General features: G+C 58.7%; 1 long non-coding RNA gene across 1 annotated transcript; it reads right to left on the bottom strand.

The window, feature by feature from the left end:
• Positions 1–3,883: 3,883 nt before the first annotated feature.
• Positions 3,884–8,922, bottom strand: LOC139043638 (uncharacterized). The gene is made up of 3 exons (XR_011500717.1): positions 8,549–8,922; positions 6,246–6,646; positions 3,884–4,371 (listed from the first exon to the last, which is right to left on the bottom strand). It is a non-coding gene; the product is annotated as an uncharacterized lncRNA (long non-coding RNA).
• Positions 8,923–9,157: the final 235 nt, after the last annotated feature.

Consider the following 9,157-nt stretch of genomic DNA (forward strand, 5'->3'; position numbering starts at 1 on the left):
GCGGCTGCCCTCCGCCCGGCTCACGGGGCGCTCGTGTCCATCAGCTGGTCGTGCGGAAATCCCGTGGTTGGCCTCCCTCCCTCCCTCCCTCCCTCCCTCCCTCCCTCCCTCGTCCAGCCGCCACGTTTTCGGGGTTCGTGCGACTGGGATGAAATAGACCTTCCCAACGTCAATCGGAGATCATCCATCATACCTCTCGAGTCCCCAAAAGCCAAGAAACACGCCAACCAAAACGCTTTTATTATGCCAACGGTTCCCGTTTTCATTCCTATCGTTTAGGGAGGTTTGGTGGCAGCAGCGGCCGAAAGCAAAAGGAAACCCGAGGAAAGCGGCTCCATCCACCAGGGCTGTGTCTCATCGGTGCCGACGCAGGAGGGACGGGCTTCGTTCGTTCGTTCGCTGCGGCCCAAATTCCCGGGCCGCCCGAGGACCGCTCGCACCGGCCCGAGGGAGGGAGCCCCGGCAGGCAGGATGCCTCCGGGGAAATGGCCAAGTCGACCGCGCGACCCACAACCCGCCCGACTGGGGGCGAGAAGGAGCATGGAGGAGGACTCCGTCCCCTAGTCGGCAGACGGCCCCGGGACAGGGACGTTCGCCAAAACCTCCCCAAGGCCGCTTTCCGTGACCGAGTCGGCCTCCCCGCCTGTACTCGTCCCGGCCCGAGAAACGAGACGCGGGGTGGATCGGGACCAGGCCACGCACCAGGCCGGCCGGCGCGCCATCCTCCCTCCCCCGACCTGACCTGACCTGGACGAACGCCTCCCCATCGCCCGCCCCCGCGAGGCTGATCCGTCCGGCCGGTGAGGAGGCCGCTTGTCGGGCGCCACCTGCTGCCCGGCATCCTCTTATATAGTGTTCGAGGAGGTCGACCAGGTGGCCCGGCCTGGATTGGGGGGGGGGGGGGGCGCGGGGTGCGGTGTCCCGGGCGGCGGGGGACGGGGGGGGGTAGGAGTGGAGAGGGAAAGGTGGGCGTGGAGAATGCCGGGGTCGGGGGTCGGCGCGGGGCGGGGCGGGAGTTGGGGATGGGGAGGGGCGGGAGGCCGTCTGGACATGGAGGGTCGGAAGAGCGGTGGTGACAATGATTTTCATTATCATTTAGAAAGAAGAACGTGGACTTCTTTAGAGGAGTCCTTTGAATAGCTTCTCCATTTAGTTAACATACATCCAAATGGAGGTCGGGAAACTTGGGTCCTGTTAACATATGGATGGAAGTGGAAAGAACTATCGCGATGACCGTCCTTGTGTTTCTTTTATTTTTTCTTTCTTCCTGCTCCCCAAAGCCGCCCCCCCCACCCCCGCCCCGCCCCGCCCCGCCCCGCCCCGTCCCGTCCCGTCCCGTCCATAGTTGTAGGTTCCAGTGGTAGGTCTTTCGCGTTTCTGCTATGTGGGACGCCGCCTCGGCGTGGCTTGAAGGGCGATGCTGGGTCTGGGGCTGCGCCCAGGATCCGAACCGGTGAAAACCTGGGCCGTCGAAGCCGGGGGCCGGGGTGGGGGGCGCTACTTGACCGTTCGTCCACGGGCTCGGCCCCCGGCCCCTTGTTTTCTAGGGAGAGAGACAGAGAGACCCGATCCATTTTCCCTTGGCCTCTAAAGCGTGCGTGTGGTCGAAAGGCGACAGAGAGAGGGGTTCTGGTCCAGAAAGCCCCGACTGCGCCGCCGCGGGGATCGGTCGGTTCCGCCCGAACCGTCCGAGTCGGAAAGGAACGGACAGCTTTCCTCCTTTGGGCCCCTGACTTGGGACCGACAGGGGAAGAGGAACAGGCCTCTCTCCCTCACACCCTGGCCCCTTCCTCCAGGACGCCCTCCTTCTAGTCAGCCCGCCTCTGGCTTTTCCACACGCCGACGACCGCTCGTCGGCATGGACCCACCTTCCTTGGGGGACACCACCACACGACTCTCCCACTCGTCTGCCTGCCTTTCGTTGGCGTCGCTGCCAAAGGCGAGGGGTAGGGGTGGCGGTGGCAGGGACGGCAGGGGCCCAGCGGCTCTCTGGCGGGTGAGGAAGTCTTGCTGGTTCTCCTAGGTCGGTGATCTTTCTCGATCTCCACACACATTCTTCGTTTGGGGAGCCAAGAGACGCCCTCTGAGGAATCCCTATGGCCAGGGTCGATCACTTACTCGCTCACTGCCTCGGCCTCGGCCTCGGCCTCTGTCAGTCTTGTCTCTCTCCCTCCCTCCCTCCCTCCCTCCCTCCCTCCCTCCCTCCCTCGTCGGTCTCTGTGTGTGGACGTCTAGGTGGAGGCGAGGCAGGGAGGCCACCCACCCACCTACCTCGTGGTTTACCACACGCTCTACACGGAGGTAGAATTCCCATCCCACCGAATCCATCCTTTCCACGGGGCACAAGCCAGTGGCCTTCGGGAGTCTCTCTCCCCAAGGTGGCGCATCCGTCATGGCTATCTATTTCCAGAAGGTTTCCGTTTCCATCCCCTCCCCCCGAAAGAAAAAACGGCCCCACTCCCGGATCTGCCCCACCACGATCACCACCACCGCTGCCGCCGCCGCCGCCGCCGCCGCCATCTGCTGTCGCCCTCTAGGGTTGGACCGTTCTAGCTCTCTCCTCTGTGTGGAATCGCAACGTAGGTCGCCTTGGATGTCTGGCACCTCTCACTTAGCAGAAGGTTTTGGAGGCTCAGGCTGGGCCACGCTTTGGCCCGGGTCAGTGTTCCGTTCCTCTGGACGGCTTCCTCGTTTTCCACGAGAAGGAGCCGTGAAGACGGAAAGGAAGGGCGGATGGATGGCTTTTCCCGTGCTACCGAGTCCCTCTCCCCTTTTCCCCAAAGCGTGAGGGGCGGTCGAGAGGATCGTCTCTGATGACAAAAGTCAGAGGCACCCCGGGTCAGACACCGTGCGAGGCGTTGGTGTGTTCTCGAGAGGAGAACACGTCCCCGTCAGCGTTTCCTGTCGTTCTCGTTCCGAAAGGATTCACGCGCCACCCCGTCTCCCTCAAGGTCTTAGGGCTGTCGTGCTCCGCAGCCGTCACGTGTCGTGGATCCTGGGCACCACCACGCCACCCCGCCCCCCCCCCCCCCCGCCATAGCTGTCGATCGCTATGTGGCACGCCTACGTTTGCCCAAAAGAGCAGTCCGATGGACAGCGTGGTGCTTTTCCCAGCAGGCAGGCAGGTGAGAGTCACCCCTCTAGAAGGTTTCCAAGCCCCGTTCCATTCTCAGAGGCAGCTCCTTTGGCCATCAAGGAGGCAGGCGATGGGGGTGGGGGTGGGGATGGGGATGGGGCAGGGGCCTCTGTCCCTCTGTCGCGGTAGAAATGATTGGGAAAGGAGGGACGATGGGCGTAGGTCGACCATCCTGGGCGGTGGTGCTTTGGGAGCTTTTTCTAGAAGAAGGAGCGAACGGCGTTCCCTGGGAAGGGAGGAAACCAGAGGAGGTCCCCCTCAGACCGACCTGGCACGAGAAGGACACACACTCTCTCTCTCTCTCTCTCTCCCTTTTCTTCCTGACTTGAAATCAGGAGACAAAACTCCCCTGCCAAAGGGGCCCTCCCAAAACGGGGAGTGAGGAAGACCTCCTTCTCTTCACGGCTGAAGTTCTCCCTGCCTTTCCTGGACGGGAAGGATAGCACCTACGCCCGCTGCCGTCGGTGACTTTTAGTCCCCCTGGAGAGGAAGAAATTCTTTCCCGTGGCCGAACCCTGGCGGTTCGTTCGTGCTGCAGAGGACGTGACCCTCTCTGACACACCCAGGAACCTCCTCGCTCCGGGTCGAGGAGAGGGAGTTCTGTTCTGTGGTTTAGAATGGTGCTTAAAAAGGGATGTCGCTTACAAAGGGTCCTCGTCCCCCTTCCTAAACCTAAACGGACGGCTCGGCTCGGAGGCGTGAGATACGTTTCGCATCCTCCTCGTCGTCTTCACTCAAAGTTTTATTGGAGTTTGGAAGATTTTATTTTTTGTCTTTCCTTTTTCTCCCCAAAGCCCCCCGGTACGTAGTTGTGTGTTCTTCGCGGTGGGTCCTTCTAGCGGTGGTATGTGGGACGCCGCCTCAGCGTGGTTTGATGAGCAGTGCCGTGTCCGCGCCCGGGATCCGAACGAACCGATGAAACACTGGGCTGCCTGCAGCGGAGCGCGCGAACTTAACCACTCGGCCACGGGGCCAGCCCCTTACTGGATTTTCAAAACAACTCCGGGGGCCGGCCCGGTGGCGCGGCGGTGAAGTTCGCACGTTCTGCTCCGCCGGCCCCGGGTTCGCCGGTCCGGATCCCGGGCGCAGGACCCGGCACCGCTTGGCGAGCCACGCTGTGGCAGGCGTCCCACCTGGAAAGTAGAGGGGGATGGGCACGGATGTCAGCTCAGGGCCAGTCTTCCTCGGCCGACAGAGGAGGATTGGTGGCAGATGTTCGCTCAGGGCTCATCTTCCTCAAAAATAAAATAATAAATCGATTCGATAAAATGTCAAATAACACAACCGCGGGATCACGCTTAGAGTCACCCTTGGCCCGATGATGCCACTCCCCACCCCCCCCACCCCCCTGCCCCCCACCATTTGGAGGTGCCGTCAGTGGGATTCGTTCCTGTTTGTCCATCTTTCTTCCTCTTTTTTTTTTTTTTTTTTAAAGACTGGCACCCGAGCTCATTGCCAATCTTTTCTTTTCTTTTTATTCCTCCTCCTTCTTCTTCTTCTCCCCAGAGCACCCCAGTACCTAGTTCTATATTCTCTTTGAGGGTCCCTCTGGTTCTGCCGTGTGGGACGCCACCTCAGCGTGGTTTGATGAGCGGTGCCGTGTCCGAGCCCAGGATCCGAACCTTCCAAGCCCCGGGCCGCTGAAGCGGAGCGTGCAAACTCAACCGCTCGGCCACGGGGTCAGCCCCTCCCTCCCTCCCTTCCTTCCTTCCTTCCTTCCTTCCTTCCTTCCTTCCTTCCTTCCTTCCTTCCTAAGGAGGAGGAGGCAGGCACTGTGTGAAGTCGCCAGTGAGTCTGTGGAAAGAGACGGAGGATTTCCCATGGGAAGCCGGGGCGGGGGACACGGACCGATGTCGTGCGAACTTGAAGGTGAAAGATCAAAAAACCCACACACGCCTAGAGCGGCGGGTTGCCCGTTAGGAGTTTGCTTGCCGGGCCCATAACGCAGGGCTCATCGATGAGCCAAACCGTCCGTGATCCTCAAGCAGTCTAGTAGGGTTAGAGAAAGGAGGGGGGCACTCTTTCTGCCCCAGATGAGGCGAGTTTCTCAGACAGCCACCCTGCCCCAACATCTTCCCTCCCTGCCTCCCGGCCCTTGGTGGACTGCGGCCTAAGGGTGGGGGAATTGAAGAAAGCCGTTCAATGGAAAAAAGCCCGAGGCCATGGGAGAGAGCTTCCTGCACTTGAATGAAGCCCTGACGCCAGGCCCATCGGAATGAATGGGCCTGACCTCCCCTCCCCCCTCCCCCCTCCCCCCTCCCAGGCTGGCGACTCGGCAGTGGAAGGCTAGGGGTTTCTTCCGAAATGGTGAACCGGCCCCCTTGTCCACAGGAAAACCACACACGGGTACAGCCTAGGCCGGATCTCAGGGTACAGCCTAGGCCGGATCTCAGGCCAAGTCGTCAGGGTGGCAAGATGATGGCGGATGAGAGGAAACTTGTTCTGGGACCGCACCGCCCCCCCCCCATCGCCTCTCTGGCTGAGAAGAGGGCTGGGGAGCGGTGAGGGTCAGGGGGAGAGTGGGGGCGGGGCCGGGACAGGGACCACCGGGCAGTAGGACGGGAGTAGCCCTGAGGCCTGCCTGCCTGCTTCCTTCCCTGCCGGCGCAGGGCTGAGAGAGGCACGGGGCACGCTGGCTCCTGCCCCTTCACTCATTCGGGAAGCCTCCTGTTGTTGCTCCTGAGGTGCCGGCTGCGGTGACAGACAGAGCAAAACTCCTCTCTCTGTCTATTTCTTCAAAGGCCCGAGTCTGAGCTACGACAGATTCCCCTGTGGCTCAACCCGCAACCTCCCATCCTGCCAGACCAGACCCCTTGTCTAAAAACCTCCACTGGAGGAGCTCTTCCACCTGACTCGGAAAGGAAACACCAGCCCCGCCTCAGCCTCACACCCACCACCACCACCACCACCCGCCCCCCCCCCCCCCGCCCCACTCTCCTCCGGACCCAGATACCTAACAGAGGGAACAAAAATCCAAAAATCCTGCTGCTCTCCTTCTACCACCTCCACTTCAGAAGAGTCAGTCTCCCCCGAACACCTCAGACTCTGTGACTTCCCGCGGCCTCCCTTTCCCCGTCCCCATTCTCTCCCCGGACGGGCCCCATCTTACACTTGAACGACAGCTCCACCGCTCGGGGCAGCTGGACACGATGTCCCAAAGTGGCCCGGACGGTAGCCTGGTCGATTCCAAAGGACCCACGCACGCAGTCGGCCATAAACGTGGTGTGGAGATCGTGGACGTTTGCGGGCCTCTGATGAAATCGCTGCTCCGGGGACCCCGGCGTCTAGGACCCGTCTTCTCCGTGTTCTTCACACCGTTGCTCCTGGGCCGGTTATTCTCTTCCCTCTCACTGACCTTAACGTTTTGTCTCTGCCATTGAATTTTGACTGTGCGAATGTGACTTGCCGCTGTAGGGCTGCGTGGATCTCTCAGGCATCCTGCTGTGCCGTGCGGGGGGAGGGGGGGGAATCCTTGGTGGGTGGGTCGATAGACGTCCCTTTGGTTGTGCCCTGGAGGGGAGAGACAGAGGGGACGACTCAATCCACCACGAACGCTGATGTCGCTCCGATAAACCTGTAGCGGTGATTCTAGTTTATGGCCCGTGTCCTGAAAATAACTTCCCGAAGGGCCAGCCCGGCGGCACAGCGGTTAAGTTCGCACGTTCCGTTTTGTCAGCCAGGGGTTCGCAGGTTCGGATCCGGGGTGCGGACGTGGCGCCGCTTGGCGAGCCACGCTGTGGTCAGCGTCCCGCCTATCAAGGGGAGGGGGATGGGCACGGATGTTAGCTCGGGACCACTCTCCCGGGGCAAAAAGAGGAGAATTGGCAGCAGGTGTCAGCTCGGGGCTCGTCTTCCTCGAAAAATAAATTAATTAAATAAATAAAAACAACTTCCCAAACCTCTCTGATAACTTGAAGCTTTGAAGTTTTGCGAGGTGAAATCAGGTGATAAAAAAGTCCACGGACGGGGGCGGCCCCGTGGCCGAGTGGTTAAGTTCACAAGCTCCCCTTCGGCGGCCCAGGGTTTTGCCGGTTCAGATCCCGGGCACGGCACGGACACGGCACCGCTCGTCGGGCCGTGTGGAGGCGGCGTCCCACATGCCACAACTGGAAGGGCCCTCAACTAAGATAGACAACTATGTCATGGGGGGGATTGGGGGAGAAAAATCGGGAGGGGGGAAAAAAAAACAGAAACGGAAGATTGGCAACAGGCGTTAGCTCTGTGAGGGCCGATCTTCCTCACCCAAAAACTAAAGTGAGATGAAATCAAATAAAGCGAAGGAAAAGATAAACCTATGAAATCCCATGTTTCTAAAAGTGGCCAAGTGTTTAGAAATTGGCCAAGCGACGGAATGCTCATGGGAAGGACAGTTCCTAATTGCTGGCTTCTTAGTTTTCACCAAAATTAAGGTTCGTGAGGGTTAAAAAATCTACTTAACAAATGCGATGAAAGCCACTAGGCCGGCCCGGTGGCGCGCTGGTTAAGTGTGCCTGTTCCGCTTCGCCGGCCCGGGGTTTGCCAGTTCGGATCCCGGGGGTGGACGTGGCACCGCTGGGCGAGCCACGTGGTGGTAGGCGTCCCACATATGAAATAGAGGAAGATGGGCACGGAGGTTAGCTCAGGGCCAGCCTTCCTCGGCAAAAAGAGGAGGATTGGCAGCAGTTAGCTCAGGGCTCATCGTCCTCAAAACAAAACAAAACAAAACAAAACAAAAAGCCACTAAAAGTGAATATGGGAAACATCTTTGTGTTCAAGGAAAGTGAGATGGCTGCCTTCAGGCAAGAGGGCCTAAAAAGTAAAGATCGTTTTGTCTGTGAAAAGGTGATCAAAGTTTCATGGGGAAAATAATCTGAGAAAAAGGCCTGTTCGTGGTCAAGTGGCCTAAAATTGGAACGAGTGGACAGATAGAAATGGCGAGCGATAGGATCTATGGGAGTCTATGAGGAAGCCATTGGGTGTCGGCCTAATTCGGCCTGACAGTGTTTTTCGAAAAGGGCCTGACGTGGCCGTCGAGCACGCATCGCATCCTAGATCCGCTTTACACATTTCCTACGGCAAGAACCAATGCCCTTAAGGGAAAGGAGCAGCTTCCCCGTGCTCGGGCCTTTCCTTAAGGAGAGGCATCTTTCCTTAGGCTAGGAGCGGATGGTTGCGCTCACCTTTGACCATCCGGCTCCCCTGTGACCACCCAGGCCCAGACAACAGACCTGCCACCCAGCAGTGTCTGTCGATCGCTGTGCCGACAGAGCAGTCTCGCGACTATCATCCAAGGGACCTTTCGATCCTATGTGAAACGTCCTCTCTGGGGGTCTAGAAGCACTCTGTACACCCCACTTCCCGGGCACCCTCTCTTCCTTCGGGAAGAAAGGCCCCGGGCCACAGTCCTCACATTTTAGCTCAGAATAAACGCACCCCGATTTTCACGGATAGATTGGTTCCGGATTATTTCCGTCGACAGAATGGAATCAAGTCAATGAGTTTCAAGATCGGAGGGAAGCTGATGCAAAATCAGAATTTGTTTTTCTCACTCCCGAAAGGATACTTTTCTCTAACTTCTAGTCTCCTCCTGATAAAGACATTGGAAAAGGTTTCTCTTGACCTCTGAGGGAATCGACACCAAAGACAGAGATCCTCCATTTTGTCAGAATGATTTCCTAGGCCTCCAATGGAGGAGGCCTCCCTCGGACGGGAGCTCAGCTTTTGTTTTGCAACAGTTTTCCTCTCTCTGCTTGCCTTTAACATCTCCTTTCCCGTTCTTCTTTTTTGGAAGGGAAATACGTGCACCGCTGGGGAAAAAAAAAAAAAAAGAATTTTCTAAATGACCAAAGAAGATCTACGACTGTTGTTATTTTGGTTTCACGGAGCAGTTCCACGTCCACATTTACTCCATTTTAAACACCCACACACACTCACAGCACGGCGCTGTGAGGATGTCCCGGGGAACTCGATTTGTGGAGGGAATGGCTGTGAGGTCTCTGCCCCCCAACCCCCACCATTTGGGTGCTTCTGCTTGTTGATGAG

Source organism: Equus asinus, unplaced genomic scaffold, assembly GCF_041296235.1.
Source record: "Equus asinus isolate D_3611 breed Donkey unplaced genomic scaffold, EquAss-T2T_v2 contig_310, whole genome shotgun sequence".
Lineage (NCBI taxonomy): Eukaryota > Metazoa > Chordata > Mammalia > Perissodactyla > Equidae > Equus > Equus asinus.